At 46.3% G+C, this 26,861-nt stretch overlaps 1 protein-coding gene across 10 annotated transcripts in view; it reads right to left on the bottom strand.

Annotated features, from left to right (window-relative positions):
- Positions 1-26,861, bottom strand: part of TENM4 (teneurin transmembrane protein 4) — an 849,352-nt gene that overhangs the window by 180,280 nt on the left and 642,211 nt on the right. The window lies entirely within an intron of this gene.

The raw sequence follows: 26,861 nt of genomic DNA, 5'->3' as shown, positions 1-26,861 counted from the left end.
TCCCCTCCTAAACCCACATCCCCTTGATGACTTTGCCTGCAAAGCCTTCCCCTCAACCCCCTCCACTTGTCCAAGTCCTACTTAACCTTCAAAGCCCCATTTAAACACCACCTCTTTCATGACACCTCTCCAGATTCCTCCTAGCAAGACTGATCTCACACTCTCTCATATGAATCCAAACAGCAATTTATATCTACTTTTTGCTTATCACCTACGGCTGTCTACCTTGCAGTCTAGTTATTTATAAGCACTGGCTGGCTCCTTTTCTCTAGTAAGCGACAAATTCCTCGAGAGGAGAGAAGGAATCCATTTCCCATCCCTTTTCTTGTCCATGTCTCCCCAGTGGCTGGCACACCACCTTGTCCAGAGTGGCTGTTCAGTCAACACTTGCTAAATATCAAATGACAAAAGGCCATGTATGGTTGACTTCTCGGCCTCTGGTGTGTTCGGCCTCAAATTCTAAGGCTGGGCTGCTTCTGCGGGGCTTGGCTTGTTTATTTCCTTGCCGATTTCTTCTTTTTTTAAAATTTATTTTCAAATTTCATTTTTATAAATTTTTCCCAGACCCATGGCCTCATTTTCATTTCTATTCCTCTGGGCCTATTCCATTCAGCCAGATACAATATTGGGGCTTTCCACCCCTCAAAACAGCACTACCCATGTGTCTGGGGAACATTTGGTAATAAAACTTTGTGGGGCCCCCATTCTTCCTTCCTGCAAGACCTGTCAAGATGGCATCTGTGAATTATGTGCTAGAATTACTTCTGCTAGGACACAACACAAAAAAATGATTATTGACAAGATGGATACATTCTCAGACTCTGGTGGATTTTTCTTTACAATAAATATAATGCATGTTGGCCAGTCATGTCATGCCATGATTGGGACAGTATTTCTTTCTTATTTATCTAGTGGGTAACACTCAATGTAATAACTTGGGTCTATATCTTTGGGCCAGAGGCCAAGTTGGAGTTCTGCTTGACACCAAATCCTATTAGAGATCATGGTAATGTAATTATATGTTCAAGCTAAATATTTCATAGCTGCTCTAGCCACCTAGATATTATCACTTCCTCAGCCCCTGGGCAGAAACTGCCCATGGCAAAAGTAAAAGCTACGTGTCTTGCAAGGAAATGAGAAATAGTCGCTGCTGTTGAAACTTTGTGGAAACTTCTGGCCACCTCTGATTCTCTGGCAGCAGCAGGATTTTAAGCCACCTGTACACTAGGCTATGCACTGCCCTAGTGGCTCAGATGGTAAAGAATCTGCCTGCAACGGGAGAGACCCAGGTTCGATCCCTGGGTTGGGAAGATGCCCTGGAGAAGGGAATGGGTACCCTCTCCAGTATTCTTACCTGGAAAATTCCATGGACAGAGGAGCTTGGTGGGCTACAGTCCACAGGATTGCAAAGAGTTGGACATGACATATACTAGGCTCTAACACAAATTTTAGCTCCTGTCTGGGCCTGATATGGAGGGAAAGTCTCTCAATTTCCCCAACGAAAGAAACGCTGGCCAGGCCATGTGCTAGGCTGTCTGCATGCCAGAGCACTAGACCACAACCCTGTGGCTGGCCAGCCTTCCTCATAGGTCCCAGGTTCCTGCCACTTGTCCACTGAGCTGGAGTGTGAGCACTCCCCAGATGTGGTCGGCCGGGCCCTGCCTCCCAGGCTGAGCCTCCAACCCCTCTGCTCCTCAGAGCGGGATCCCACCTCTGGCATAATTTTTCAGGACTCCTTGACCCAGGACTGAGCACAGACCATACAATCAGACAACCTGGGTATGATTTCCAGATCTGACTCTCACCAGCTGCACATCCCTTGGAAAACCATATAAGGTCTCTGAATCATGGTTTTCCTACTTGCCTATTTCATAGCAGGGTTGGGGGTAAATGAAATAACCATTGTAAAGCAATTAGTGGGGCTGGCAGTAAATGTCTCATCATTCCGCGTGTGTGTGTGTGTGAGTTGCTCAGTTGTGTCCGACTATTTGTAACCCCATGGACTGTAGTCCGCCAGGCTCCTCTGTCCATGGAATCCTCCAGATAAGAACACTGGAGTGGGTTGCCATGCCCTCTTCCAGGGGATCTTCCCCACCCAGGGACCGAACTCGTGTCTCCTGTGTTTCCTGCACTGCAGGCAGGTTCTCTACCACTAATGCCATCTGGGAAGCCCCAAATGTCTCATCATTGGTAAGTAAAACGTAACCAAGCTAAAATGCATCAAACAAAGCAAACCCAGTTTTGTCCAGGCCAAGTCAGAGGCTGAGTGCTGTGACAGAGCGAGCACAGGCTTGAGAGTGAGAGCCCTGGCATTCTCATCCACTCTGCTGCCTCCTGTGACCGTAAGCGAGTCACTTGGCCTCTCTGTGCCCGTTTCCTTTTCTGAAAACTGGGCACAGTCATACAGACCTGAACTGAGTTCTCCTTCCTGCTGCACGTGCAAGAATGTGCACTTTATGCCAACAGGACAAGAGGCACCGGACCTCACCTTGGGGTAGCAGCAGCCCCTGCGCTAACATCGCCTCTGCACAGTTCGGGCTGATGGGGTTAGGACACAGGTTTCTCCCACCTGCGTGGCACACTGTAGCCTACGGTATGCACCCATATGGGGGAACGGCGCGCTGAACTCTCTCTTCCTTTCAGCTTATACCTCCAAAGTATGGATGCACACCCCACAGAAAGCACATCCACTTTCTGTGGAAGATGAGTTGTAAGGGCCTGGTCTCCCCTAGAATCCTAGAGGTATTTCCTGGGAACCCATCACTTTTTCCCACTGCTGTCACTCACTCTGAGGATTCTGGCCATGCCCACAACAGAGGAGGCCTGTTCTGCAGACTGGCCTGATCCATTGCTATAGCCCCGGTGTGAGTCTAGTGACCAAAGGCAGGACATGTGGACACACACATGGATGGACACACACGTGGATGGACACACACACGCGTGCGTGCGCATCCACACAAGAAGCTGCGGGAGCCACACCTGCTCTCTGTTAACCTGAAGGGGCCGAGGGCTGGGTCTAGAGGCTTCCAAAGGAGGGAGTAGAAGCAGCCAAAACAGATCATCCCCCTCCCAGGGCACAGACTCTCCCTGCTGAGTCTCCTGCCTCCTCCTGGGGCTGGGGTACAAGGCCCCCTGAACCCGAGCCCTGAGCCTGTGGAGGCTGCACCTCTGGCTGCAGAGCCTTCTGTCACTCGGCCCTCCCCTCCTGGTGGCTGGCCAGGGGGACAGCGGCGTGTATCCTCTCCAGAGCAGTCTGCTTTGAGGGGGTGGCTGCTCTAGCCAGCTGATGCTTTGGGAGGCTGAGGGAGAGCAGCTTTAATTCATGAGGGCTGACTGTAACTAGCCTTCCATCCCAGACTCTGGGGAAATCCCAACCTTCACACTCAACTGCCAGGACAGCAGCTGAAGAGACAGGCATCCTCTGAGAGTCAAAGATGGGCCAGCACAGCAGTCCCCAACCTAACTGGCACCAGGGACTGGTTTTGTGGAAGACAGTTTTTCCACGGACCAGAGAGGGGGCTGTGGATGGTTTCAGGAGGCTTCAAGTGCATTACATTTATTGTGCACCTCATTTCTATTATGATGATATCAGCTCCACTTCAGATCATCAGGCATTAGATCCTGGGCTAGAGGACTTGGCCTCTCACTTTTACATCTAAGCTTCTTAGATTTCAAGTACAGATACAGCTTTTTAATAATAAAGAAATAAATTTAGACACTTAATAAGGACTAACACTAGTCCTCACCACCATCCTTTATTGAGTCCTACTATGTGCTAGGCATGGCCATAAGCATGCTAATCCATACATTATATATTGTTCTCATTCCAATCCAAAGGAAGGCAATGCCGAAGAATGTTCAAATTACCACACAACTCTGTTCATTTCATATGCTAGCAAGGTAATGCTCAAAATCCTTCAAGCCAGGCTTCAACAATTCGTGAACCAAGAACTTCCAGATGTACAAGCTGGATTTAAAAAAGGCAGAGGAACCAGAGGTCAAATTGCCAACATCCGTTGGATCATAGAAAAAGCAAGGGAATTCCAGAAAAACATCTACTTCTGCTTCCTTTACTATGCTAAAGCCTTTGACTGTGCGGAACACAACAAACCGTGGAAAATTCTTCAAGAGATAGAAATACCAGACCACCTTACCTGCCTCCTGAAAAACCTGTATGTAGGTCAAGAAGCAACAGTTAGAACGGGATATGGAACAACAGACTAGTTCAAAATAGGGAAATGAGTACATCAAGGCTGTATATTGTCACCCTGCTTATTTAATTCATATGCAGAGTACATCATGTGAAATGCCAGGCTGGATGAATCACAAGCTGGAATCAAGATGCTGGGAGAATTATCAATAACCTCAGATAAGAAGACGACACCATCCTAATGGCAGAAAGCGAAGAGGAACTAAAAAGCCTCCTGGTGAAGGTGAAAGAGGAGAGTGAAAAAGCTGGCTTAAAACTCAACATTCAAAAAATGAAGATTATGGCATCCAGTCCCATCACTTCATGAAAAATAGATGGCGAAAAAATGGAAATAGTGACAGATTTTATTTTATTGAGCTCCAAAATCACTCTGAATGGTGACTGCAGTCCTGAAATTAAAAGATGTTTGGTCCTTGGAAGAAAAGCTATGACAAATATAGACAGGGTATTAAAAAGTAGAGACATACATCACTTTACTGACAAAGGTTCATATACTCAAAGCTATGGTTTTTTCCCAGTAGTCATGTATAGATGTGAGAGTTGAACCACAAAGAAGGTTGAATGCCAAAGAATTAATGCTTTTGTATTGTGGTGCTGGAGAAGACTCTTGAGAGTTCCTCAGACAGCGAGGAGATCCAACCAGTCAGTCCTAAAAGAAATCAGTCCTGAATATTCATTGGAAGGACTGATGCTGAAGCTGAAACTCTAATACTTTAGCCACCAGATGCAAAGAACCGACTCATTAGAAAAGACCCTGATGCTGGGAAAGATTGAAGGCAGGAGGAAAAGGGGATGACAGAAGATGAGATGGTTGGATGGCATCACCAACTCAATGGACATGAGTTTGGGTAAACTCTGGAAGTTTGTGATGGACCTGGTGTGCTGCAGTCCATGGGGTTGCAAAGAGTCGGACATGACTGAGCGACTGAACAACAACAACATCTCATTTAATTCTTACCCTAAGACGAGTAAGAAATTGGTATCATTATCCCAATTTCTCAGATGAGAAAAGGGAGGCTGAGAGAAGTGAGATGCCTTGCCCAAGAATGTTAGGTCTCCCAAACAACTAGTTACTGAAAACCTACTACATGCCAGTTGCTAGAGATTAACTGGTTCAACTGCTCCCCTCTCTGCACCCCTTTTCTCATGCTGTTCGAGCTATTGTGTGGTTCAGGTGAAACTGCACTGCAATTGATTGTCTCCACACCCATCTCTTCCAGTGCAATCACAACTTGGAGCGCCAAGGTGGGGTCTAAGCTCCTTTGGAGCCCTAGCACCCAGTTCATGGCTCTGAGAAGGACAAAGGCTTGACAAGTGGTTAGAGGAGATAGAATGAAGGCACCGCGTCTGTCCTCACCATTTGATCCAGGTGCCAAGAAGATGGGTGACCGTGTGGTAAGTGCCTGCAATGGACAAATGTGTAAAGCCCACTGGAGGAGGCAGCAACACCTCTGGGCCCCTCATGAAGCCCTGTAGCTCAGCTCCGAGGGCTGGGCAGACAGTCTGCAGGCAGAGAAGGGCTCTGGGATTTAGAAAGAGAGGAACGCGTTCAAAGGCAAGTGTTTTCAAGATCAGGTGGGGCAGCAGGGCTGAAACGTATGATGATGGGTGGAAGTGAGGCCCTGAAGGGCCGTCAGCTGATGGATGCCAACCGTGGGGACCAGAGAGATGCCCCACAGTCCGAGCTGCAGGCCTGGAGGAGCTTTACTCCGGGCAACTCAATGGGAAGGCTGGTGTCGGTATTTCTCCTCTCAAACGTATCCTCCCAACCATCACACGGTATGGAAAGGTTGCTAGATTGTCTCCATGTCTCTTTCACCATGGCATCCTTACCTTGGATTCCTCTGGAAAAAGAAGGCTTAGAAAGAACAAACGCTCTTCCTGGAGTAAAACAAATGCACCCTGACTTGTAAATAAACCTGGAGGTGTAACTTCCTCTCAAATAAGCCATCCACGTGGACTGGGCTGAGTGAAGGGTGTGCAGCGGGAACCCAGCTGGTCTTGGCTGATGTTCCCATCACTGTCCCTGATGGGCACCTGTCAATTCTTTCTGTCTTAAACTCTGCAGCATTTTTTCCCTAAACCACTGCAGTGCATACATGTAGTTTAAAAAGTCAATATTACAAAGCTTACAATGAAAACTATTAATAGCAGACCTCTGCCCCACCCACACGTCTCCTTGCCACCATCCAAACAACTGCTCTCAACTCTTTGGTCTATTTCTTCCAGCTACTCTAATATTTCTAAATGCTGTGCGTATGCAGCTAGTTACGACTTATATTTGATGTCATCTCCTACTACTGTTACCCACTACTTCTGTCCAGTATAATCTGATGGAAAAAGCATTATTTCTTGCTTTCTTAATTTTCTGTGTTCTTATTAATGACTCCGTTCACATTAGGCAAGGAACTAAAGTGAAAGTCGCTTAGCTGAGTCTGACTCTTTGTGACCTCATGGACTATACAGTCCATGGAATTCTCCAGGCCAAAATCCTGGAGTGGGTAGCCTTGCCCTTCTCCAGGGGATCTTCCCAACCCAGGGATTGAACCCAGGTCTCCCGCATTGCAGGCAGAGTCTTTAACTCAGAAACAGAGATTCCCATGTGGTCAAACACGCCACATAGCCAGTTGGGTCAACTGTTTTCTTTCTGCCTGGAGACGTCCCTCCTGGAGCCCTGTGCCCTGCTGTGGTCTGGTCTGTGTTAGGCCTGCTACACACCCCGACTCTGAGACTTCTTTCTCATTCACTGAGCCCCTTGCTTCCTGTCCTGCTCTTTATTATTTTGGTGGAGTGCATTTTCTAGAAGCTTCCTGAGAAAAGGTGGACAGGAGGTAAGGTTTTAGGACCATGCATGGCTTAACTGTCTTTACCCCGACACTGGGCTGGTGTTCTGATGGACTGTGTGAGGTGAGGGAGGGAACTGCAGGGTCTCGCTGCTTGTGCTCTAGCTGCTCGAGTCAGATGAACGCGGGTCCAGCCATGCTTGGCACCGGGCCTCACCCCATCCTCTGCAGCAGCTGGTGCCTTGGTTCTGAGGTTTCCTGGGGCCCTGCTCCTCACTGACTTCTCAGCAGATGCTCAGTACTCAGCTTTCCCCACGCTGCTAACTCAACCTGCTCTCTGTTTTCCAAAAGCCTGCTGACATCTCTTGGAGGCTACGGTCTCCTATCTTTTTTGGTCTTCAGGGGTTTGTTCTTTGTTTCTTTGTTTGAAGCCATTGTCCTCACCACGGTGGGACTCCAGGAGGGAGTTAAGTGTAACAGGTTCTTCTCAGCAACATCTGAATTATCTTCTAGTCCCTCCTTCCTGAAGCTTTCCTCCTCCTACACCTCTGGATATAGTATACCTTCTGATATTTCTGCCACTCTGCTCACTCACCCCATCCCCTCCACTTGACTTTTCTGACTCTTCCTCCAACCGCGAAACGCTGGTGGTCCTCGGGCATCTGTCTGAAACCCTCATCCTTTCTCATCACTTGCCACTCACCTTGCTCTCCCCCTGTTTGATTCTTTGAGGTCTCAGCTTAGATGCTGTGTACTCAAAAGCAGCCTTCCCTGCCCCTACCTCACATTAGGCTCGCTTGCCTGGGCAAGTGCTGCCCATGACCTCACCCTTGGTCTTCACAACTCATGAGGTCCCATTGCACATCAGTGTCCTCCTCCCTGCTGCCTGAGACCTGCCAGGGCAGCTCCCTGTCTGCTGTGTTCACAGCTGTCAGGACCGCCCAAGCAGAGTGCATGGCATATAGAAGGTGGGCAAGAAACATACTGGATGAATGTGTGCGTGCAAGAATAAGTGAATGCCTGGGTCAATCAATCAAACAGGAGCACTGGATTCAAACCCAGGCTTGTCCATATACAGGCGGTGTGATCTTGGACCAAGCAAAGAGTCTAAAAGAGCTTGAACTTCTGAACCTTAGCTGCTGCTTCTACTACACAGGGACAATAATTTGAGTGTCATCCTACCTCACTGGGTTGTAAAGATCAACATAAGGGTGGAGAGACTGTATGTCATCGTACTCAGTAAGCTAAAAGTCCTCCACGACGTAAGGGATTATTACTGTCACAGGAAACTTTGCTACGCAGAAAATTCTTGTCTGCTTTGTGTACAGAGGATGGAGGAAACAACAGTGGGCTCAGGTTTCTAAATCTCAGGATTCCAGAATCTACTTTCTTTCTTGAAGTGAATCCCACTAAACCCTCTCCAGGATCCTCTAACTCTAGGCATTCAGGATGGAGGGACCACCTGCGGTCTTGTCTTTCACTTCAAGCAAAGCTGATTTAGAAGGCTAGGATGCCTTCACGGTTAATGGTTTTAACTTAATGAATTCTTTAAAAAGCAGAAACAGAAAACAGTGAAAATATTTACATACACACACAGGTGTGCAATAGAGACCTGAAGACACACGTGTCCTGGCACCTGCAGTGCTTAGAAATGATACTGGCCCCAGATTTAGTTCAACTCAAGTGCTTTTTCTGGTGCTCAAATTTGCTCATTTTATCACTTGTATCAACCAAGGAGAGGAGGAAACTTTTAGAAAACTCTTGGTCTTAGAGTCTATCACGTAGACAAAAGTCTCTTCTTTCACAGCCCCATCGCCTATTGCTTTGAAATAATGCATTAGGCTCAGCTTAAAAGTGCACCAGACTCCAAATGCTACCCTGACAGACACTGTGATCAACACTCTCTAAATGTCACATTGATACTGCGCAGGGCCCTCTGGGTCTGCAGGGCCCTCTGGGGCTGCAGGGCACAAAGCCTTTCTGTGGCCCTCATTGCGTTGATTATAGGAAACAGCCTTCATTCAGCCTCCGTGACCTTCCCTGAGTTCCAAGGGGCAGATTCAGGCAGTTGTTAATTTGGGAAGGGAAGGGATACAGGAAACAAAACACTTAAGAGCAGACTTGGGGCAAGGTCCTGGGTCCCCATCGATGGATACACACCACAGTATCTTTGAGCTGTTTTGCAGATGCTGAAACCCCCTCCAGGCGGGAGAAGTTAACAGTTAGCGATGGTAGGCTGCCCATAAGCATGGAGACCCCAGACCCGTTGGACCTTAAGGTTGATAATGCTGACTCCTTCTCACCTCACCACCAGTCCATCAGAAGAATGTCCAGGAGCTGATCACGCCCTTCTTGAACAACTACTATAAGTTTTCTTACTATCTTCCCCAAGTGGGGACTCACAGTTTTGAGGGCATTAGCCCACTGTGGCCCACTCTGCCAGGCAAAGTAAAAAGGCTGTCCTTTTCCACTTCACCCAGAACTCTGCCTCTGAGATTTGACTTGGCACCACTGCACAGAGAAGCTGAGCTTTCAGCATAAGGAGTATGTCAAGGCTGTATACTGTCACCCTGCTTATTTAACTTCTATGCAGAGTACATCATGAGAAACGCTAGGCTGGAGGAAGCACAAGATAGGATCAAGCTTGCAGGGAGAAATATCAATAACCTCAGATATGCAGATGACACCACCCTTATGGCAGAAAGTAAAGAGGAACTAAAAAGCCTCTTGATGTAAATGAAAGAGGAGAGTGAAAAAGCTGGTTTAAAGCTCAACATTCAGAAAACAAAGATCATGGCATCGGGTCCCATCACTTCATGGCAAAGAGATGGAGAAACAGTGAAAACAGTGTCAGACTTTATCTTTTTGGTCTCCAAAATCACTGCAGGTGGTGACTGCAGCCATGAAATTAAAAGACACTTACTCCTTGGGAGAAAAGTTATGACCAACTTAGACAGCATATTAAAAAGCAGAGACGTTACTTTGCCAACAAAGGTCCGTCTAGTCAAGGCTATGGTTTTTCCAGTGGTCATGTATGGATGAGAGAGTTGGACTATGAAGAAAGCTGAGTGCCAAAGAATTGATGCTTTTGAACTATGATGTTGGATAAGACTCTTGAGAGTCCCTTGGACTGCAAGGAGATCTAACCAGTTCATCCTAAAGGAAATCAGTCCTGAATATTCATTGGAAGGGCTGATGCTGAAGCTGAAACTCCAATACTTTGGCCCTCTGATGTGAAGAACTGACTCATTTGAAAAGACCATGATGCTGGGGAAGATTGAAGGCAGGAAGAGAAGGGGATGACAGAAGATGAGATGGTTGGAAGGTATCACGGAATCAATGGACATGAATTTGAGTGAACTCCGGGAGTTGGTGATGGACAGGGAGGCCTGGTGTGCTGCAGTCCAGGGGGTTGCAGAGTCAGACACGACTGAGCAGCTGAACTGTTGATTCCACATCAGGAAGTAGGCAGGTGGCAATAGCTGTGATCTCAGAGTTGGAAGACTTGAGTTCAAGTCCAAATTCTGCTTCTAAACTGTGGTGGTGGTGGTTTAGTCACTGAGTTGTGTCCGACTCTTGGAACTCCATGGGCTGTAGCCAGCCAGGCTTCTCTGTCCATGGGATTTTCCTGGCAAGCATACTGGAGTGGGTTGCCTTTTTCTTCTCCAGGGGATCTTCCCAACCCAGGAATTGAACCCAGGTGTCCTGCACTGCAGGCAGACTGAGCTACCAGGATTAGCCAAACTGCACTGTTATTAATATATGTGTTCATTTTGTAAACATAACTTCCATGTTTAATTTGTGGGGCTGAAAATTACAAGCATTTCCCATGTGTCATAGTCTTGATAATTTTTAATGGCTGAATAATATTAAGCAAATACTGCATAATTTTTTTATACGTTTTCTTATTATTAGACATTGGATTTTCTCCTAAATTTTCACATTGTAAGCAGTGCTGAGACAAGAAAGCCATTTTTTTCCTAGTCTTCTAAGAAAGACTCTCAGAGGTTGAAAATAGGACTATTTTTATGATTTAATACAAAATGTCAATATGCTTTTCCAAAGGGTTGTACTTACTCACCACGCAGGTGGTACTATAAGTGGGCACAGCTTCACTGCAGCCCCTTTGGGGTTGGGTATTAACTTATTTGGGGGATTTCCTAATTTATTAGGTTAAAAAGATGCAAAATTATTTTAATTTTCCCTTTTTAGATTACTAATTAGGTTAAAACTATTTCACATATGTTGATAGCATACTACTGGGTGGCCAAAAAGTTCATTTGGGTTTTTCTCGACCATATTATAGAAAAACCCAAGAGAACTATCTGGACAATCCAACATATATTTTTGGAAGCTTTCCTACAGGAGTTTTAGCCATATAGCTATGAAGTCATAATTTTTTCATAGCATATGCACCTTAATATAATATATATATTAACCCTTCCTGGTCTCATTTTTACTGCAAGTATTTCCCCATTCTACTATTTTTCTTCTTATACTGATGTCTTATAACACATATGGAAGTTTTACATTTTTATGTGAACATTTGCTAGTCTTTTTTTGTGATTTCTTCACTGACTTTTTAAGCTTAAAAGTCCTTCTTAAGCCAGAGATATGCAAATATTGGGTTTTACCCTCTTTGAGTTTGACTTTTAAATATTTACCTCTTTAATCCATCTGGAATTTATTTTGGCCTACGGTGTGAGATGAAGTCTGAATCAGAGGGTAAAAACTAAAATTCTTCCTAGGGCCCAGGCAGGTAAGTTAAAGAAGTAAAGCAGGTCAGGCAGAAGAGAAAGACGGAGAAGTGGAGACTGGGGGCGGGGGGGGGGGGAAGACAGTATTCGAGGGGCAGAGGCTTGTTCCTGCAAGAGTTTTGGCCTTCTAACTTTTCAAGGTAAGCCATAAACCTATAGTTTCACAGGAAATCATCCAAATTTTAAATCCTGAGCCAACACTCCAGGATAAAAATCCTCTTCTGGGTCTATTGAGCACGTCCATCCCTCTAAACACCACTTGGTAGCCTCTGGTTGAAATTGGTATATTTTTTAAAGTTATTCCAACAAAATAAATTGACCGAGCATTTCTTTCTCCATTAATTTGCAGTTCTTTTTTTTTTTTTCCCTCACACACTAAAATTTTACATATAACTGGTACTATTTCTAGGCAATTTTATTTCACAAATCTGCTCGATTCTTAAGATCATTTATTTTAGATTTAGGGCATGTTAATATAATATCTCTAAAGATGAGTGCCCTTTCAATATTCTTTTTGGAATCTCTTTCATACTCTCATCTGTTTATTATTCCAGGTGAAGTCTTAAAACCTTCAATCAAATCGCCCAAATTCCCTCTAGGATTCTGTTTGGCATTTCATTAAGCCTATAAATTGACATATTTAGAGTAGTTCACCTTCTCATCTAGGAACATGTTATATTTCCTAATTATTCATGTCCTGTTTTATAGCCCTCAATAGAATTTCACAGTTTTTGTCACATAGGTCGCATATAATTCTCATTAAGATGATGTTTTAATTTTTATTGATTTTTTTTGACTGGGACATTTTTCATTATATTTCATAACTGGTTACCACAAGTATGTGGGAAATCTATTGACTTTTGAAAAGCTTTTTTGTACCCCAGTTACAAACTCTGAATTCTTATTAGTTTTTTGACTGATGTTTTTGTATTCTTTAGGAACACAAACACATCCTTTACAAATAATGATAGCTTTGTCTTTGTCTCTTTTTTCTGTTTCCTGCGTTATGTCACTTAAGCCAGAACTTCTAAACTAATGCTAATTAATAGATATGCCCTTATTACTAGCTTTAAAAGGAATTTGTCTAATATTTAACCAGGAAGCACTGACTTTTGATGTGAAATCGATGTTCTTTACTACAGTAAGTATTTTGTCTTTCTTTTTTTAATATCATTATGACCTAGTATTGTGATCAGGGGTGTTTTTATCATTTACTGAAGACCAAAGGCAAACCTCAGCACAGTGTATTCAAAAAGTGTCGGAAATTTGCAAAATAAGTGTGAATGAGATATACGTGGATCTGAATCTTAGCTCTGATTCTGGGTGACCTTGAACGCAATCCGCTGCCTCATCTGGGAAATGGGGATAATGACTCCGATGGCACAGGTGGGTTCAGTTCAGTTGCTCAGTCATGTTCAACTCTTTGCGACCCATGGGCTGCAGCACGCCAGGCTTCCCCATCTATCACCAGCTCCCGGAGTTTACTCACACTCACGTCCACTGAGTCGGTGATGCCATCCAGCCATCTCATCCTGTCATCCCCTTCTCCTCCCACCTTCAATCCTTCCCAGCATCAGGGGCTTTTCCAGTGAGTCAGGTCTTCACCTCAGGTGGCCAAAGTATTGGAGTTTCAGCTTTAGCGCCAGTCTTTCCAATATTTAGGACTGATTTCCTTTAGGATTGACTGCTTGGATCTCCTTGCAGTCCAACGGACAGGTGGGTTATGGGAATTAAAATGAGTTAATGTAAATAAACTGTGTTTAGTGTACTAACTGGCACCTATGAAAACTTCAGAGAGATTCACTTTCTCTCTCAGTCATTTAAAAAACAGAGACACAGTGGCACAATTTCCCAGGTGAAAGCTTCCTAAGGAATAGCTTGCATTTATAGGGTTGAGAAAACTCAAACTCTATTTGTGAAAAACGTCATGCTAGTGCCGAGGACTTTTTCTCACTTTTCTAAAATATACCGTCTATTCCTTGCACTCGTGCATCGATTCCTTGGCCTATGACACAAATGAAAACAAAAAATTTGGCTGACACGTAATGTGAACCAGGAATGAAACAAACCATGCTTCTATTAGCCCTGAACACGAATGCCGCTCAGATAAAGGCCATGAACGAGCAGCTACTCGAAGTGAAACCAGATGTTCAGAGGTTTCTGGCCCGCGCTTTTTTTTATAACCCTTCATATAACACTCACAGTCCTGTCATTTCAGCAGAAGGTCCTCTGCTCTGTTTAAGCAGCAAGAAACCCTCCCAAACCTCTGATAGATGTGCATTCACTTAAACCTGCGCTTGACTGTGAGGAAAAGAGAGCTCCTTCCCTCAGGAGAGAGCCTTAGGTGCAAACTCTTTGGCCCAGATGAACACTAAGAGCTGACAACACACACACGGCAGCGTCCTTACAGCAGAGCCTCAGCTGCTTACTTGTTGCCACAGGACACGGGACCCAAGGAAAGTGTAGAGAGCCCCGTGCGAAAGAGTGCAGATTTGGAGTCTGACCGTTCTAGATTCAAACCCTCGCCCTGCCCTCACTCCTTGTGTGACTGTGGGCAACTTCTCTGGACCTTATTTCTTCATCTATGTAAAGCAAATAATTTCTCCTGCTTCCCTGGGATTGTCACAAAATTTAAGTTAGATAATGCATGTACCACACTTAGCTCCCTCCCAGAACCCTGTAAGCACCGAAAACTATTAGCGACTATTATTACCAGTAACAATGACATACCCTTGTATAGCACGGAAAATGAGGTGCACCCTGTTCTTGGTATTTAACAAATATCAATTCCGTTTCTTGAACTGAACTGAACTGAACTGAATATTATCACCATCACCATTTTTTCAGACAAGGAAACTGAGGCACTGATGGGTTATGAATCCTGCCCATGTTCACACTGCTAACTGTGTGGCTTTCAGCTGTCTGGCTTCAGATCTGATCTCTAACCACTAAGCCACGTTCCCCCCTCGTTCCTGCTCTGTGATACAACAGAGCTGATTTGATGCAGTGCCGCCTCGAGGCTGCGTGGGCATGGAACGGAACACACGCAGTGCAGGCGGGAGAGGGCTTCCCGCCCTGCCCTCCACTCCGCTCCACCTCCAGCCTGGGCTCCACCTCGTCTCGTCTTCACGGCCCTCTGCTTCCCGCGTGTCTCCGCCGGTCCTCGGACGAGCCTCCCGCGTCTGCCGTCCGCTCGGTGCCTCCTGCCCCCCTTCCTTCCTTCCTCATCTCCCCTCTCTCCTGGGCCTCCCACCTTCTCCCCTGGCTCCTTTCCCGCAGCTGACAACACGTGCAGGGCTCCCCCCACCTTGTGTAAACCTTGCCTTGAACCTGCCTCCTCCTCAGGTTACTCCCATCCGTCTCCGTCCCCCGCTCTGTCTAGGAGAGGTCGTTTCTCCTCCACGCCGCTCGCTCGCTCCTGACCTCGCGGTGACCCTGCTTCTACTCGCACGGGGGTGGAAACGCTCCCACTGAAGTTGCCAGTGACCCCCAAGGGACCGGTTTGCTGTCATCAGCTCCCCAGCTTTTCTAGAAGGCAAATCTCTGCGTCTCTCTCCGCCGCCCACCCGCTCAGTGATGGGGTTCCACGCTAAACTCCCATCTCCTCAGGCCTCTGCCTTCTCATATCCACACCAAGGCACCTGTTGGGTCCCTGTTTCTGGGTCAGGGCTGCCCCAAGGTAACGCCTATTTATTCATCTGACCACTGGCCAACTGAAAACTGACCCCCGCTTGTAAATTCTACGAGCAGCTCCAATCTACTGTGCACTGACCATCTTCCCCTTCCTTCTCCCAACAAGCCCATGTCCCCTTCTTATTTCCTAGTTTAACTCAAGGTATCACTAGGTACCTATTCTCCAAGGCTGACTCTTCCTGCCTCTCCCTAACAGTAAAGTGGTCAAGAAAACTAGTCCATAATGTCCCCTAATATATCCTTTCTTTTATGTGATACAGAGGCATTTGGCCCAACTCAGGCCCTCCTCTCTCATCTAACTGCACTGGATACTGAAACAGTCTTCCACTTGGTCTCCCTGCTTTAGCCTGAGAAAGTAACCCATCTGTATATACCACCGCCAAAGAGATGGCTCCATGGCACAAATCAAGCTACATCTTTGCTTACAAACTATCTTGTGCTCCTCACTGCCTCCAAAAACCAGACTTTCAAACCTGCCTAAAAAGTTCTTGCCAGGTTGGCCCTGAACTCATTTTCGAGGCTCCAGGCACCATCCCATCCATGCCCTCTACCCAACTCCAGTGCATACACAGGCAGTCTCACAACAAAGGCCTGAGTGACAAAGAACAAGAGGAAAAGCGTAGGCGCGGCAGCCAGAGAGACCTGGATTCAAACCCTCGCTCTTTTGCTGACTGGGTATGAAACTTCTGCCTAGTCATCTAAACATGATGAACCCCACTTTTCTCCGGAGAAAAAATACCTACTTTGCATTTTTTACAAATGCCTGTTGTGAAGGGTCTGGAACGGTGTATCTAAAACATCCAGGATGATACTCTGATATACTATGCAGTGAAAAAACAGTAGCTGTTAACATGAGTTTTGCCAAGTAGTTTCAGAGAGGCAGGAAGGAATTTGTAAAGACTGACAAAACCTGAATCTAGAATGTGACATTTGAGAGGCTCCTTGCTCTCGCCTGGAAAACCCCATGGATGGAGGAGGCTGGTAGGCTGCAGTCCATGGGGTCGCTGAGAGTTGGACACAACTCAGTGACTTCACTTTCACTTTTCGCTTTCATGCATTGGAGAAGGAAATGGCAACCCACTCCAGTGTTCTTGCCTGGAGAATCCCAGGGACGGCGGAGCCTGGTGGGCTGCTGTCTATGGGGTCACACAGAGTCAGACACGACTGGAGCGACTTAGCAGCAGCAGCAGCTACTGAATCAGGGACTTCCCTGGTGGCTCAGACGGTAAAGTGTCTGTCTACAATGCGGGAGACCCGGGTTCGAGCCCTGAGTTGGGAAGATCCCCTGGAGAAGGAAATGGCAATCCACTCTAGTACTATTGCCTGGAAAATCCCATGGACAGAGGAGCCTGGTAGGCTACAGTCTATGCGGTCCCAAAGAGTCGGACACGGCTGAGCGACTTCACTTTCTCTTTCACTACTGAATCAGAAGACAGAACATATCAGAGCAAGTAACAGGTTAGACTTCCCTGGTGATACCGTGGGTAAGAATCTGCCTGCCAATGTAGGCGACATGGGTTTGATCCCTGGCCTGGGAAGATTCTGCATGTCTAGGAGCAACTAGGCCTGAGCCCCAACTACTGAAGCCCATACACCTAGAGCTTGTGCTCTGCAACAAGAAAGACCACAGAAATGAGAAGCCCAAGCATCTCAAGAAAGAGTAGCCCCCACTTGCAGCAACTAGAGAAAGTCCATGCAGCAACGAAGATGCAGTGCAACCAAAAATTTAAAAATTATTCAAAAAATGAAATAGCAGTTAGTGCATTGGAATGTTCTGAAACCTGCATTTGCATTTTTGAGCTGCAACAGTTCCGGCACAGAAAGGCTGCAGACTTGAACCCATTTCAGAGTTGCTATAGTCCATGGGGTTGCAAAGAGTCGGCAACCACTGAGCAACTTTCACTTTCTTTTCCTGAATCCAGCAGCCATGAAATGCATGAATTTCCCTCAACAGAAAGAACATTCTTCAGTCAAGTGCCTAGCAGTCCCCTGAACTGGCAGATGTGCCTTCTTTCCTTCAAGCTGTTCTGAAGTTAATGTCCGCAGAAGGCTCTAGGTGGCAGGAAGTATCTGTGAACTTTGACCTTTCACTTGGTACTCACTGACCCTCTGGTGAGGGTCTGCCTTGTTCTGGGACCTGTACCCACATCTGGGCTCCAGGAGAAGTCTCCAGATTGGATTCGGAAGACCTAGCTTCATGTCCTGTGAGTCACTGCTCAAAGGCTCTCTCTTCTCATCTCTAAAAGCTAATAGTGGTTGTTTTCTGCCTGCTCTACAGTGACCATGTCTGTCATTGAGCAGAGACGGTTACCATTTCTCCTTTATTATTATTATTATTCTAGAGTAACTCTTCAGAATACCTTTCTGGTTCTCACTTCTGCTCTAGCCCTAAGTTGGTAAATTACTGAGTATTTGTACACCGCCTTCCGGCTCTCTAAGCACTTTTCTCACAGTAAGTTCTTTATGCCTCCAACTTCCACTTGCGCCCCTGGGCACAGACCACATTCTGTTGGAATTATTTATGAGAGGTGCAGGTCTCCCAGGGGACTACAGGCTCTTCGAGGCTAAAGCTTCTGTTTTGTTCACTGATGAGTCTCCAGCACTTAACCAAGTTAAGGTTCAGCAAATGTTGAATAATTAAGAGACACTTAAAAATGTGCTGAGAACTTAGAATGAATCACCCAGCTTCATGTCACTGTCAGACTCTCTAAAGTGGGTTTTATTACTAACAAAAGGTGAGGCTCAGATGTACCCAGCATCCAACAGCTCATAGATAGTGCAGTCAGAACTCAAACCCAGGTCTGTTTCACTCCAAAGTCTCTGCCCTTTTTCTAGACCACACCATCTCTCCAGCCACAGTGACAACCTCAGCTATCTAACACCAATGCCAAGTCCAGTTGACCTGGTTGGGGGCTATTTCTCAGAGGGTTCCACAGAACAGGAGGCAATGCATTTAATCATGTCCCACCTATCAGCCATCCCGAAAAGTGAAAGAAAGGGGTATCAGGTGTAAGAACCCTCTTAAGGCCACTGCTCTGTAATGGTAAAGCTAGCTGGTAATATGGGGGAGGAGAAGCTGCTTGCATCAAATGAGGGAAAGGAGCGCTCTCAGAACACAAAAATTAATCATCTGTTATATAAACATTAAACCATCACTGCTAAAATATTTTCTATTGGAAACCCCACCTGAATGGGGGTGGGAGTGGGGTTCCCTCAGCAGGAGTGAGCACAGTATCAGGATATTTTTCAGGACCAGGCAGATGAGAACCCTGTAGCCTTGGACAGTAAGCCCACTGCAGGCTCCCTGTGAGGCTAGGAGATGCGAAGGCCGTGATCTCTAAGACCACAGCTACCTTGATGGTTCTCTGACTATGAGAGTGTATAAGGACACACACAGATGTCGTCGCACACCAGAAACCTGGTTGCTAAAATGTAAGAGAGAGAGCATGAGCTCTGGGTTGCTAACCCAGCTCTATTTCCTACTTAGGAGATCTTGGCAAATAGCATCAGATCGCTGAGCTTTGGTTTCTTTATCTGTAACGTGAAAACGCACGTCCTCTAACTTCCAGGGTGTTTGGGAACGGATACTGCAGCCTGTACAGCGCCTGGCATGGAGCCAGGGCTCAGTCAACAGACTACTGTTGTTACCGTCTTGGCTTGGCCCCTTGGTGGCTGTGTGACCCGGGACAAGTCGTGTGACTTCTCGAAGCCTTGGTTTTCTTACCTTTAAAAGTATGATTTAGATAAAGAAGCAGTTTGTGGAGGCTCCTGCCAGCTGTATCCCAAAGTGGTAGAAGCCTAAACCAAAAGTGAAATGGAGACTCTGGGTGGAGGAAGAAGGCTGAAATGCTGACATGCAGGAGCCTGGAAATATCTAAGTTCTTTCTGTTGGCCCTTGCCGCAGTGTTTCTCCCAGTCACTTTTCCTCAGCTGCCTGTCCTCATGCCTAAAACATTGTTGTCCACTGGCTACATCATCACTGACTCTTTGAGACCCCGTGGACTGCAGCACACGAGGCTTCCCTGTCATTCACTATCTCCTGGAATTTGTTCAAACTCATGTCCATTGAATCGGTGATGCCATCCAACCATCTCATCTTCTCTTGTCCCCTTCTCTTTCTTCCCTTGATCTTTCCCGGAATCAGGGTCTTTTCCAATGAGGTGGCTATACGCATCAGGGGGCCGAAGTGTTGGAGCTTCAGCGTCAGCGTCAGTCCTTCCGATGAATATTCAGGACTGATTTCCTTTAGGATGGACTGGTTGGCTCTCCTGGCAGTCCATTCCTAAAACGGACCATCCCTAAACCCTTTTCTCTTCTTCCCTTAATCTTTTCTCTTAGGAGACAGTATCTTACCAGCTGGGGGCTGCCAATAATCTCTAAGAGCAGGTAAACAACTCAAAAGGATTCATTTATCTCCATTTCCAAGGCCCTCCGTCCTGGCCCAGACCAGCCTGAGCCTCTGCTGAGACCTCGGACACAGCCTCCTAACCGGAGTCCCAGTTCTACAGCTTGAGAAACTTTCCAGTATGTAGATCAAACTAGGTCACTCCAGCTCACAATTCCACAATGGATTCCCGCTACTGTTAGGATCAATTCAAATACAAAACAAAATGAGACTTCACGCGCCCATACAGCCTGCCTGCCAGTATCTCAGGTATCAGGTACTGATCCACATCCCACGTGTGACCATATCACAGTTCCTTGAACTCCTGGCTCGTTTCTGTCCCAGGGCCTCTGCACATGCTTTTCCCTCTACTGGGTCTAGTTTCTCCCCAAACCTTTATCTAAACAACAACTTTCCACCCCTGCTCCAGCCATCTCAATGAGGCCCCTTATTTGTTTCCCTAGGGCACTCTCTTCTCTTCTTTACCACAGTGAATGTTTACCATTTACAAATGGCAACCCACTCCAGTATTCTTGCCTGGGAAATCCCATGGACAGAGGAACCTGGTGGGCTACAGTCTGTGGGGTCACAAGGAGTTGAACATGCCTTGATGACTAAACAACAAAAACAAATTATATATTTAGATGTGTATTGGATGGTTGAAATTAAACTTAAGAGTCTACATCACACTGTCTCAAGCTGGTCTGTAAACTCCAGAGGGTAAGAAGCATGGCTATTTAATATACCATGGACACCAATGCCTGTTCAGGACATGGCATGTGAAAGACAAACCAGCAAACGCTGGCCAAATGAGAATATGAGCAGCTGTAGTGTCCAGGTCTGCCTGCAACCACTCTGGACCTCCTGGCCAGCCCACTGAAGGTGTCATGCAAAGGGCTCTGACGCTCTTTTTAATAAGAAAGTCCTTGCTGCCTAGCATGCTGTAAAGAGACTGAACCAAGTCTTTTTCCCTCCTCCTCACGTACTAGGTTGGCCGAAAAGTTCATTCGGGTTTTCCATAACATCGTCCAGACAAACCTGAACGAACTTTTTGGCCAATGCACTATGTAGGCAGCTTCGCCTTCCGCTCAGCCTCGCTTAGCCTCACTTACTAGCCTGTGAGGATGTCAAAGGCAAGCACCAGGTCTGCTTCATACTTTCTCTGTATCTCCGCCTTGGGAAAGCGCATGATCATTTGGGAATGCAATCACTGTTAGATGAAGAAAGGAAGGTAGGAAGAAGGGAGGGAGGAAGTGGGGGCGACATTTGCTTCTAGTCCTGGACACAGAATAGGTTAACTTACAGCAGCTGTCTGAGCCTGAACAAAAGGACTCTCCTCTTTAATGAGCATGAACGTCCTCAGACCAGGAAGACCAGGGCATGTTTCTCATAAATTACCAGGGTCTATATTGTCTGACTGGAGAAGGCAATGGCATCCCACTCCTGTACTTTTGCCTGGGAAATCCCATGGATGGAGGAGCCTGGTAGGCTGCAGTCCATGGGATTGCAAAGAGTCGGACACGACTGAGAGACTTCACTTTCACTCTTCACTTTCATGCATTGGAGAAGGAAATAGCAACCCACTCCAGTGTTCTTGCCTGGAGAATCCCAGGGATGGGGGAGCCTGGTGGGCTGCCATCTATGGAGTCGCCCAGAGCTGGACACGACTTACGCGACTTAGCAGCAGTAACAGCAGCATATTGTCTAACAGTGATTCTCCTTTCTTTTCTCTGGGTTTCCTAATCCACTGTTGGGCAGCTCTGTTATTTTTCAACTTGGCTCACACTGTCACAACGTCAGGGTGATCTGTCCTCTTATGCTTCAGCATCAACCAAAGTGAAAAGATAAGATGCTCTCTGGAGACCTGAAGCCCTGCAGCACTGACTTGTCATGTCTTGGGGTTGCAAGCAATGCATATGGAGGTGTTTTTATTTTTTAAGTTTTGGATGTTGTGAGATTTTTTCCCATGGTCTTTTTAATGACTTTTCAAGAAAGCTTCCTGTGTTGATTTAAGATGCATACTGATATTAATAAGGGGAAGTTATAAATAATAAAGGGAAAGTTATATAAAGGGGACAGAGTTAATAAAGGGGAAATTATATTCCATATAATACAAATAGAAATAAAATATTTAATAGCATCAGAGCAAATAGTAAGACACTCTGGCATCATGGAGGGAACACAGGATTTAGAGACCAAGGTTCCATCCTGGCTCTGCCCTTAATAACTTTGGGCAAGTCAATCAAATTCTCTGAGATTCAATTTCTTCATCTGTAAAGGTGAGATCAAAAGGCAAATTGTCTAAAGTTCTCATGAGGTTCTTTCTCGCATACAGAAAAAAGCTAAGCATGGTCCCCAAAACACAGTAGGCGTTCTCTAAATGTCTATTGAATGAACAGACAGAAAAAAAGCGTAATATCCAAAAAAGGGGGCTTGATCTTGGAAAAGAGGCACATGGCTAAAGAAGGAAGATCATGAGCTGTGGAGTGAGACAGATACAAATTCAAGTCCTAGCTTTCCTCTTAACATGCCTGAATCTCAACTTCCTCATCTACAACAGGGGGTGAAAATAAAGATAATCACCTTATGGAGTTACTGCAGGGCTTTAAGAAAGTATTTCAAGTCCTGTGAAAATGGTGATGGTGAATTATAGCTACTGGTATAATCCCCTTGGGCTTACGAGGTGGCTCAGTGGTAAAAAATCTGCCTGCCATACTGAAGACACAAGAGACATGGGTTCGATCCCTGGGTCAGGAAGATCCCCTGGAGAAGGAAGTGACAACCCACTCCAATATTCTTGCCTGGGAAATCCCATGGACAGAGGAGCCTGGCAGGCTACAGCCTGTGGGTTCGCAAACAGTCAGACACGACTTATCGACTAAACAACAACAAATAACCCTCCTACTTCATTCAATACTTGGGGTCAGCAAGGTTACCTATCCCCAGACAGAAGCAGAAACACTGCCTTCGAATTATCCATCTCTGCATGCAGGGAAAGGCCAGTCTTTCTGAAAACAGCTGCCACGTCTTCTTATAAAACTTGCTTGGTTTCGGTGGTGCGTGTGCGTGTGCGTGTGCGTGTGCGTGTGCGAGAGACAGAAACACATCCGGTTCAGAGGGCCCTCTGTCAACAGCGTGTCTCCATGTGTATACATTTGTATACACAATTTGCAAAGTGCTTTTAGATTTTTTTCAAGGTAAAAGATAAACTAATATAAAATCATCAGCTGGATCGCATTAAATGGAGGGAAAAGCAAAACCATACACAATACAGCCATTTGTTAAATTAAACACAATTATTTCTCCCGCTACTTAATTACAAACAGATATAAATACTCTGGATTCTGACATCTCAAATCCTCTTAAATTCTAGCTCTGCACTTCAGCATGTAATGAAGGGAGGGTCGTATTCCAGACAGTGTGTTAAGCAAACCTGAGAGTTACAATTGTATACTGGGACCATAATGACTTCACTAAAACAAGACCTAAACTTTTAATTAAGCTGCCAAGACAAATTACAACTCACGGCCCACAGGTAACGACCACAGACAGCAGAGACTCAACGCCAGGGACTCTCAGGGAGAGAGGGATTAATAGCAACATCGGAGTCAGTCTATTTCTGCAATAAAGTAAGAAAAGGCATTCATTAAACAATCACTGTAACTTGAAGGAAGACAGACAGGTCAGCAAGGCAGCGAGAGAAAGGTAGACTGGGAAAGCAGCGGGGGAGAGAACGTTAACCACTTCCAGGCACGGAAGCCTGGACTGGGCACTGCATATTCACTCTCTCCAATCATCACAGTGGGGACCGCCAAACACTATTACCATTTCCCTTTCTAGATAAGGAAGATGAGGCTCAGAGAAGTGACGTGACACACTACGTTCGCAGAGCTAACATGGATCAGCGGGAGAAGGAAGGAAGAGAAAGCAGAGCTCAGGAGGTGTTTGTTTTCATAGCTAAGTTGACAGACTGCCCACCAGAATCAGGATCACCTGGGTTCTGCCTCAGGCCTACTAGGGGAAGGCCCAGGAATCTGAATTTTAGACTCGCTTCCCAGGTGATTGCTTTGTACAATAATATTTGAGATCCCCCCCATGAGATACTGTAACCCCTTGTTACTCAAAATGTGGGCCACAGATGAGCAGGATCTCACTGGGCACTGTACCCCAAATGTTTATTGCAGCACTGTTTACAATAGGCAGGACATGGAAGCAACATAAATGTCCATCAACAGAGGAATGGATAAAGAAGATGTGCTATATATACACAATGGAATGTTACTCAGCCACAAAAAGAACAAAGTGGGGTCATCCGTAGAGATGTGAGTGGACATAGAGTCAGTCGTATAGAGTGAGGCAAGGTAGAAAGAGAAAAACAGGTTTCATATATTAACGCATATAGGCAGAATCTCGAGAAATGTGCGGCTGAACCTATTGCCAGGACTTCCCAGGTGGCGCTAGTGATAAAGAACCCGCCTGCCAAAGCAGGAGACGTAAGAGATGCGGGTTTGATCCTCGCGTCAGGGAGATGCCCTGGAGGCGGGCATGGCGACCCACTCCAGTGTTCTTGCCTGAAAAGTCCCTACGGACAGAGGAGCCTGGTGGGCGACAGTCCTGTCACAGAGTCAGACGTGACTGATGCAACTTACCACATACAGACCTATTTCCAGAGCAGAAACAGAGACACGGACATAGAAAAAGGACATGTAGACCCGGTTGGGGGTGGGGTGGGGTGGGGAGCGTGGGGAAAATTGAGACAGTAGCTGTGATGTGTAAAACAGATCGCTGCTGGGGTCCTGCTGTGAGACGCAGGGAGCTCAGCTCGCTGCCCTGTGGCGACCGAGAAGGGTGGGAGAGAGGCTCAGGAGGGAGAGGATCTGTGCGTACAGGCAGCTGATGCACCGGTTATACAGCAGAAACTAACACAGCACTGTAAAGCAATTATGCTTCAATTGAAAAATAAAAAAAAGGCAGACTCTAAACATCCCCCCCGACTGACTGAAGCAGAATCTGCATTCTAACAAGACGCCAGGTGGTTCCACAAAACTCTGAGAAGCACGGTACCACCTATCTGCTCTGAAAGGCATCACAGGGCTAAGGAAGGTGAAGAAAGATTTCATCATTTAGGTGAGAACGGGAGAACCAGAGGGAAAAGCAGGACCGTCTCCTTAATTATGGCAAAAGAGGTCAGCAAGCTCTGACAAGCCGAGAGTTGGCAAAAGTACCTACCTGTACGATGCTTTATTTCTCTGAGAGGCACTTCCTAATTAAAAGTAGTTTTCTTTGGGGGTTTGTATTAATATCCTTTCATGTTTGTGCTCAGTTATTAAAAATACAGAATCCTGATTGTAGGAGACCTTAGTTCTGAGCAAGCGTGATGCTGCGCCTAAGAGGAATGAGGCTCTGAGACTATGAAGCTGTAACTTAGGGACTGCTAATGACCTGAAAATCATGTCTCTGATCTGAAGCTACCGAGTTCAGAAAGAGAAAAGAAACAGGGTCTGGAGCCGGGCAGACCCTGCCGAGTGTCAGCCTAATTGATGGTGAGAACCACGGCCAACCACGACTGACTCCCCCATGATGGGGAAAGGGGTGCCGAGAGGCACTGGGTCACCACTAACCATCAGGCTGCAGCCTCCAAATTCCAGAACCTCAGGGAACCAGGAGCTGGAATTTGTGCAGGGCCAAAACACAAATTAGTGGTGGGGATTCAGAAGTGAGCACAGTTTCCACTCCACCTCGAAAGAAGGCATTAACGGAGGAAACCGACAACACAGCAGCTGCCAAAACTGAGCGGCTGCCAATGGGGGCCTGAGGGAAGCCCACCCCAACTCCCTCATGCACTGAGTGATGCCGCCGTGTGGGCTGGCTGAGGGAAGGAGAAGATTCCGTCCAAGTCCCTGCCCTCGGGGTACTCAAAGACCAGCAGCTAGGGCAGACGCGTGGAAAATGAGAACAGCACAAAGTCTTATTTCTTACCCCAGGGCTCACGCAACACAGCCCCACTTCCCTCATTTTGCCAAGAGGGTAGAATGTTGAGCCTGCAATCACAGTCGAATCCTATACATTGCTCACTGTATTTAATGGGAAGGTATTCACTGCCTTGATGCTAAGGGCAAAATTGCAAATAAGAGGAAAATGGCCTGAAAATGCTACTGCTGTGAAGATGGAAGAACCAGGGTCTTGCAAGAGTTTTAGGGACTAAGGACCAGATTTGGAGGTTTTTATTCAAATTCCATTTCCCATATCAGATAGACTCTCAGCCAAGGACTGAGACAGAGCTTTGAGGAGAACTCAAAACTTCACGGAAGTTTTCATTCAGCAGAAAATTCAACACCAAGCGTTCTAGTTAATGGAGTTTTGTCTTCTGGAAGTTTTAGTTTCCTGTAGGGGATTTTTATCTCCAGGCTATGTCAGTGAGCTTCTATATGAACTCAGATGAAATGTTTTCGACCTGAACCAGAGACCACCGTGTCCTACATCACATCATGGTGGATTGAGGAGGAGACAAATTCTTTGCAGCATGTGGGTATAGAAGAGAAATGCCTTAAAACAGGATGCCAGGCTCCTGGGACACCCCCAGGCTTTCGGGGTAGCCAAGGGGCTCACTCTGAACAAGAGCTCTTCCATTGCAAGGGACATGACGGGGCTGAGAGCTCACTTAAACCACAGGGGCTCACTGTCCACCAGAGTTCAGGGCATCTCAGTATCTCAGTTCTTAGCAAAACCTCCCTCTGACTGAGCACACTGTTCACCCAGCCCTTTGCACGGCTATTCCCAGCCTCTCTCCAAGCCTTTATCTACTTTTTTTTTTTTCTCATCTGCCAGGGGTTGTTGCCTCTAAAAGCAAAATAATCAAGCAAGCAAAATCACACATAAAAGAAATCCAAATAACACATCAGTGATTTGAACCAAGATCGATTATAAGGACGGATATAGGTGCTGGAGGGAAGTGACAAGAATTCCTGTCTCCCTGTCAGTTTCACCCTTTGGTGTTTAAATGAAGTGGCTGGTCTGCACACCAGGCCACAAAT

Source organism: Ovis aries, chromosome 21, assembly GCF_016772045.2.
Source record: "Ovis aries strain OAR_USU_Benz2616 breed Rambouillet chromosome 21, ARS-UI_Ramb_v3.0, whole genome shotgun sequence".
Lineage (NCBI taxonomy): Eukaryota > Metazoa > Chordata > Mammalia > Artiodactyla > Bovidae > Ovis > Ovis aries.
This window is presented reverse-complemented; position numbering and strand designations above follow the sequence as displayed.